Consider the following 7,500-nt stretch of genomic DNA (forward strand, 5'->3'; position numbering starts at 1 on the left):
TGTTGTAAAATGTATTATTATACCCCAGTTAATGAAAATAAATGTTATTAAGGCATTTTCAGGTGTTTTTCAGTGTTGCTGGGAAAAAATTATCTGTTCCTTTTTCCCAGCAAGACACAAGAAATTTCCCAGCCAGCTAGATAAAATTGGTTGGTTTCCCAGCCAGCTGATCAAATTTATTTTATTTCCCAGCCAGGAATTAAATTAATTAATTAATTAATTAATTAATTAATTAACATATTAATATATATATATATATATATATATATATATAAATGAAAGGAATAATACTACTACTACTACTAATAATAATAATGATGATGATGATAACAATAACAATACCTATATTGATAATGATAATGGAACGATAATGTGAAACACACAGCTGTAGTTCTTGTGTTAGTATGATACTCTACATGTACTGCTGTCTCGAGCAGTTTGAATTTTAGGAGCCTTTTGTCACCCTGGAAAGCGAGCACAGAATTCATAATACCTAGCACCATTGTACACAAAAGCAATAAAATACTTGCTAGGATAAACCTGTATAATTTTGTCTACAATAAGGTAGAACAACTGGAACCTTGAAATAGCTCTTCATTTTACATTTTTATTCATCTCTTCAGTTACACAATTGCTAATGTCCTATTCCTTGCTATTTCCATGGTAGCCTGAAAAATAATTAAAAAGGAAATAAATTAGAGACCAATATTAATTGAGTAGAGCCAGCAGTAATGCTGATTGAGTTTTCAGATCTAGCTATGGACTCACTAATCATTGTTATCACAGGGGACCCACACAAAGGGTGAATTTAGAAGCAATGTATGAGAATAGCAAAAAGTTCCATAATTATTATTGTACTATTCTGCAATAAATATTTACACAAGAAGAGGATAAACTATCTGAAATGATCTTGTGCTGTTGTTATTATGGCTGAAAATGTCAAATTGTAGCAATTTTTACCAGAGCAACACACGTCCTTGAAATCGCTAAATTTCCCACAAGCAGCCACAATAACGACACAGCAGAACATTTCGGATGAAGGTTTGTTTATTCTCATCTTATATGCAAATATTTATCCCAGAATTGTACAATAATATGGAACTTTTTGCTATTCTCATACATTGCTTCTAAATTCAATAATACCAAGGGTCAAACACATTATGTAGGCAACCTGTGATTGTTAGTATTTGTAAAAAGTAGACTCAAGCCCCTGTAATTCTTAGATGCAGAAACCTTACGCTTAAGTTGAAACATGTTTATTTATCATGAATGTCTTTGCGGATTGGCAAAAAAAAAACAGCTTGAGGTAATAAGATCTATTTGTCATCATGGTGCAGAGCAGTCAACATATTTAGCTATATATCTTTCCAGATCAACTGAAAAATTGAAAAAAAATTCCCTTGACTCGCCAAATATGACAGTCACATCTTGAGCTGGATGGATAACAAGATCAGTAAAATTTCTGCAGGCCATATAGGTCTAGCACTTAAACTGGCCAAATTGAATGGACTTTCTCCATGCCATAAATTATTTTAATAAAATTTAAAATGTTACCATGACTGAACAACTGTTGAGCATCTTCCTCCCAATGACACGGATTTGCAGCCATTCACATTAAAGGAGAATTGAAACTTAATAGACAACTGAATAGAGGGCCAAAAAGGAAACAAAGTTCTCAGTGCAAACCATGAATGCCCTAACTCAACCTGACGGAAGAGAGAGAGTCATAAGAATGAACAAACAAAGAATGCCCATCGTCACAAGCCTAACTCAACCTGACGGAAGAGAGATGGTCGTAAGAATGAACAAACAATGAATGGCCATCGTCACAAGCCTAACTCAACCTGAGGGAAGAGAGAGAGTCGTAAGAATGAACAAACAAAGAATGCCCATCGTCACAAGCCTAACTCAACCTGATGGAAGAGAGATGGTCGTAAGAATGAACAAACAATGAATGCCCATCGTCACAAGCCTAACTCAACCTGATGGAAGAGAGATGGTCGTAAGAATGAACAAACAATGAATGCCCATCGTCACAAGCCTAACTCAACCTGAGGGAAGAGAGAGAGTCGTAAGAATGAACAAACAAAGAATGCCCATCGTCACAAGCCTAACTCAACCTGATGGAAGAGAGATGGTCGTAAGAATGAACAAACAATGAATGGCCATCGTCACAAGCCTAACTCAACCTGATGGAAGAGAGAGGGTCGTAAGAATGAACAAACAATGAATGGCCATCGTCACAAGCCTAACTCAACCTGATGGAAGAGAGATGGTCGTAAGAATGAACAAACAATGAATGGCCATCGTCACAAGCCTAACTCAACCTGATGGAAGAGAGATGGTCGTAAGAATGAACAAACAATGAATGGCCATCGTCACAAGCCTAACTCAACCTGATGGAAGAGAGATGGTCGTACGAATGAACAAACAATGAATGGCCATCGTCACAAGCCTAACTCCACCTGATGGAAGATAGAGGGTCGTAAGAATGAACAAACAAAGAATGGCCATCGTCACAAGCCTAACTCAACCTGATGGAAGAGAGAGGGTCGTATGAATGAACAAACAAAGAATGCCCATCTTCACAAGCCTAACTCAGTTTGGCTTTGTACAGAGACAAAGTATGACTAAAGATAATTTGTGATTGTTGAAAAGGAAAAGTAAACAATCTGCCAAGTAAAAAAGAATTAGTGCTGTTGGTCACAATAACAAATAATTGTTTTGTCAATGTATGTGTTGATGACAACAGTTATTGCTGACACAATCATACATTGTAAGAACAATAGTATGTCTTAATTAAGCACTCTACCCAATACAAACAGCTGATCATCAGAAGCATTCTCACAATTAAAACCACAGTCTGACCAAAACCAACAAAGTTTTCTTAGTCAGAGAAAAAAAAAACAATAATAAAAGCCTGCATATACGAACATATATATATTTTTTGTCTGGCAAAATAGGGATGCTTGGATGCAGGCTTAAAGTGGATTGTTGACAAGGTCCTAATTTGTATGTAGGAGATATAGGTACTGATTGCCAGAAAAATAAATATTTGCGATCTCAAAGTCAAACTCCTTGGATAAAGTGTTTATTGCAATTTAACTGTTACTCACATAATTATAGAACCTGCTTGATTTTAGTTAACTAAACAGGGTTTTGTATAATTATGCCAAATATCTGCCAACAGGTTCTTACAAAAGGATCTCTTCGCAGGAGTTCTCGAGAGTAATAAATCGTCTTTCTAGCGAAATAAACTAAATTAAAATAAGTGCGAATTTTTCTTGATTTTTACCTTGTGTTTGAGGAAAGCACCTGGTTGATCCCGTGGCTGCCTACACGAATAAGAAAAATACGTACTGCTGTCAATTTTTTACAATTCGATCGTTGGCTCAATTCGCTTCAACTGTAAAAGATCATCACGCACTTGACTAATACAGATAACCGAAAAAAAGCATTAAAACAACTACATTAGGAAGTCTTATACCTCCGAAAACGCTAACACCAAACACATTGTACACCGTCGAAACTCTGGTCGACTGTGAATGAAAATACAAGTTAATACTGTTAAATTCACTCTGTTCATTTCAATTCAGTGTAGAAGAACATCACGAGAATCTCAGCATACAGATAAAATAACAATGGAAATTAATCTTACATGTAAATGAGGAAAACAGCACAATCTGTGAAACCTTCGCGCGCTTTTAACAAACGACCGAAGAAAACCGACACAGGTTTTTTCCGCAAGCGCAATCACTCTAACCAGCCGTCGTTTGTCGTTCTCAGTCTTCAGAGTTTCTACAGCCAGCTCGGGTTGACATGCTAGAAAAAGTCAGTAATTCCCAGGCAAAACCTCTATCAATGATAAATTTCCCAGCCAGCTCATCGGAACACCTGTATTTTTGCCAGCCAGCAAGATTCCTCTGGGGAACAGATAAAGTGAGGAACAGATCCGTTGGGTGCCCCTGCTTAACGTCCGCCATTTTCTAGCGGTTGGCATCCTGTACAGCTTTTGCGAATTTTCTGGAAAACAAAAGTAGATCTGAACAAAAAGAATATACCACGTTTATTAACTCATCATGGAGTATCTCTGGGGGAAAGAGGAAGGAACTCAATTTTTCAAACATGTGCCACATTTTTGTCATTCCACGCGGTCTTCGGGGACATTCTCTCTTAAGTGTTCAGTATTGCGGTCAGGTGTTTGCGGTAATAGATTACAGTTAGTATCACCAACAATCATACTCTCCTTATCTTCTTTATCAAGTTTTAGCAGGTAGGATTCGAATTTTTCAAAGATTTCAACCTTCGAGTCTGGAGGTCTATACCAAGTTGTCAGCAGGAATGGCCTGGACTTGGGCTTTTTAATTTCAACCGTCAAAATTTCTAAATCTTCGTGAGAGGAGAGGTCTTGTCTGTTTACGTAATTCAAGGATTGTCTAATGTACAAAGCTACACCACCACCATTTCTATTCCTATCGCGGTGGAGTATATCGTATCCCTCAATGTCTACCTGGCTATCGGGAATTGTTTTATCCAATTTCGTTTCGTTCAATCCAAGTATGTCAATTGCTTTATCTTCCATGAAGACACACAATTCGTCATGATGGCAAGTTAGGCTACAGATATTAAGAGATGCAATTTTAAATCCCCTCATTTTTGGTAAAGTAGGGAAGTTAGGGCTTAAGTTACATGAATGTAAGATGCTATCCCTTACACAATTCATACTAAGATCATCCTCCTGATTTAATGACTTGTCATTCTTCTTACTTGGTTCAAGTTATTGTTCCACAGTTGTTCTTGTTCTGTTCCGTCGTTTCATTGTGTTTCATTGGCCCTGAAAAGCCCCTATGGGGAGCGGTCAATTAAGTATGTAATGTATTGTATGGTACAGATTAAAATATGGTAAGTCTCACTCCCAGCTAGTCTCCCTCGCAGCCGTTTTTTGGATGTCACGCAACGTTCCTAACTCCCAGCAGTCAATGGGTTAAACTATGATGTAACTCAAGTAAAACTGCTTTTTACACTGTCAGAAATGTTGCCAACACCCCGAGTCTTTTAATAATAATTATTAAATTAAATTAGAAATTTTCTGATAGATGCTGTCTTGCAACCCCTTGGTCTTAAAATTAGTTTGGACACTGAGGAACCCATGAACCATTCGCAAAGAATCGCAGAGATGCAACTTCGTGTAACGATAGTATTGTTTAATGATGTAATGCACCCAAAGAAGGATTAAGGTAGTTGCATTGCAATAGAAAAAGGACAACTGAAAATCAAACTTCAGAGTTCATTTTTCAAATTATGACTTACACGTACAAGTAACAATCGGTCAAATTTAATGTCACAGGTAGGGAAGGGCACTCTCAAGGAGCGTGCTCTTTTGTGTGACACTGGCACCTCATGTGAGATGGAACTCATCAAAGCTAATCTAAACCAAGCTGTAACTCTTCCCTACCTGAGAGTAAGACTTGTAAATTTTACCCTGGCTAACACCAGACGATTTTACTCTCCAATTGGGTGTGCTTTAGGCGTGAATGGATAAATTCAAGACTTTTTGGTGTAAAGAAATGTTCACAATGACAAAAAAAAACATTTTTTTTTTGTTTTTGTGTTGAATTGAAACTTTGTTTAGTGTAATTTGAATCGTCATAGATCTAGTAAAGTTAATGATTGTTTATATTCAATTGTCAATTGGGAGCTTAACCACGCGATGTTTTGACTAATCGTCTCTAATTGTGAAAAGATACGTAGCAGTGTGAATGTAGTAGTGCCAAGACAAGTTAAAAAGGAAAGCAGCTAACATCCAGTTGCCGTCTGTGACTCTGCAATGTCATTGTGTGCTTACATGTAAGCTCCGTAATATGACTGACAGTCAGTCAAGAAGAATGACAGGAACTTGAGTCAAACCTAAAATTCAATTTATTAACTGGGATTTTACAGTATGATTTTTTATGAAGACAAACTTTTGTTTTTGTTAGATCTGAATGCCAGCAGAAGTCAGATTTTCTCCATCACTTAATGTTTTCTCAATGTATTTATCTACAAAAGGTTAATTAAGCATCATCTCTGCTGCATTATTGCACTAGTATTGCTTCTTTGTGACTGTTGTGGGTGTAATAATTATTGTTTGGGATGCTTGAAATTTCCTGTTGCGCAGCCTCAGACGAAAGAATGAAATTTAAAGAATTTCAAACACTTGCTCTTAACTTTAAGAGCCTGCAGAAGTGGCTGTTTGACAAAAATAGATCTGAGACATCATTTCTTTGCTGTTGAAGGAAATCGCAAGGCATCTGCAAGAAAAGGAATCGTTAAAATTGGAGCGTGCAAGGCAACGTCGTATAGAACGACAACAAAAAGGAAGAAGCAGAGGGCAAAATGCTGAGTGAAGCTCTTTCAAAGCTAAAAGAAAATGGAAAAAATCGTGTGAATCATTTTGAAGTGGCTGAAATTCAGACAGGTTAGTCAAACTCTTCTAATCAAGAATCAACCCAAACAACCTTCTAATAATACTTCCAAATGTTGTTATCTGGGTAATAAACAGGGTTCGTACGCGTCTTGAAAACCCTTGAAAACCCTTGAATTTTGAGAGTACATTTTCAAGGCCTTGAAAGTCCTTGAAAATCTCTGCTCTTCATTCCTGGTCCTTGAAAGTCCTTGATTTTTTTCTGACCCGCATAACTTCAGTAAAAATAATCAGCCACTCAAGTCAGCATGTCATAAAAATGCGACGAGCTGCGGGGTTGAGAATGGTTACCAGTGCATTTGCATTATTTTCACGCATCTACGATACGGAAAATGAGCAAGAATTGTACTGTCAGTGTATTTCCAAAGTGTAAATTCTTCGACGTAAAAAAAAAAGAGGTCCTTGAAATTTCAAAATTTGGCCCTTGAAAGTCCTTGAAAAGTCCTTGAATTTTTGGTCTGAAAAAGTGTACGAACCCTGAATAAAAAATTGTACTTAGTTATAGGTGTTTGCTGGTGTCATTGTTACCCTGTCTAGTTTATGAAATGATGTCATTCTGAGCAGGAACAAAATAATTCCCGATCAATGTCTACCGTGAAATTACAGTACTGTGCAACCTCTTTCGAGTCTCGAGTCTCGCGGGGATCGAGGAACGGCAGTCGAGAATCAAGCAGTTCCTGTTGTGATTTAATCGAGGAGTAATGCTTTCGCGAAAGCTGAATTGATTATGAATAACTGACAAGGTTTCCCGTCCGTGATTTTGTGAGAATCAAGTGTCGAGGATCTAGTTTGATTTCGAGTGAATCAAGTCTCGATTCTCGAATTGATTTTTGATCCTCAATTCTCGTGATGATCGAGTCGAGACTGTCAACTTACTTTTGCATGGTTCTGTACTGTAAATTCGAACTGGGATACAGGAGAGAGTCTCTGCGGTAGGGGCAAGACATTGGCAAGACATTGGCAAGACATTGGCAAGGCATTGGCACAGCGAGGCTCAGAGTACAGTAGTTTCCATGGTGGCCTTCCCCCCCTACACC

The 7,500-nt window shown here is 37.5% G+C and overlaps 1 long non-coding RNA gene and 1 pseudogene across 1 annotated transcript; one reads left to right on the forward strand and one right to left on the reverse strand.

The window, feature by feature from the left end:
- Positions 1 to 276: 276 nt before the first annotated feature.
- On the reverse strand, positions 277 to 3,683 carry LOC137970736 (uncharacterized). The gene is made up of 4 exons (XR_011116854.1): positions 3,659 to 3,683; positions 3,488 to 3,539; positions 3,296 to 3,335; positions 277 to 1,643 (listed from the first exon to the last, which is right to left on the reverse strand). It is a non-coding gene; the product is annotated as an uncharacterized lncRNA (long non-coding RNA).
- Positions 3,684 to 5,338: 1,655 nt separating this feature from the next.
- Positions 5,339 to 7,500, forward strand: part of LOC137972189 (uncharacterized) — a 2,872-nt pseudogene continuing 710 nt past the window's right edge.

This window comes from Montipora foliosa, chromosome 9 (genome assembly GCF_036669935.1).
Source record: "Montipora foliosa isolate CH-2021 chromosome 9, ASM3666993v2, whole genome shotgun sequence".
In the NCBI taxonomy this organism is placed as follows: Eukaryota; Metazoa; Cnidaria; class Anthozoa; order Scleractinia; family Acroporidae; genus Montipora; species Montipora foliosa.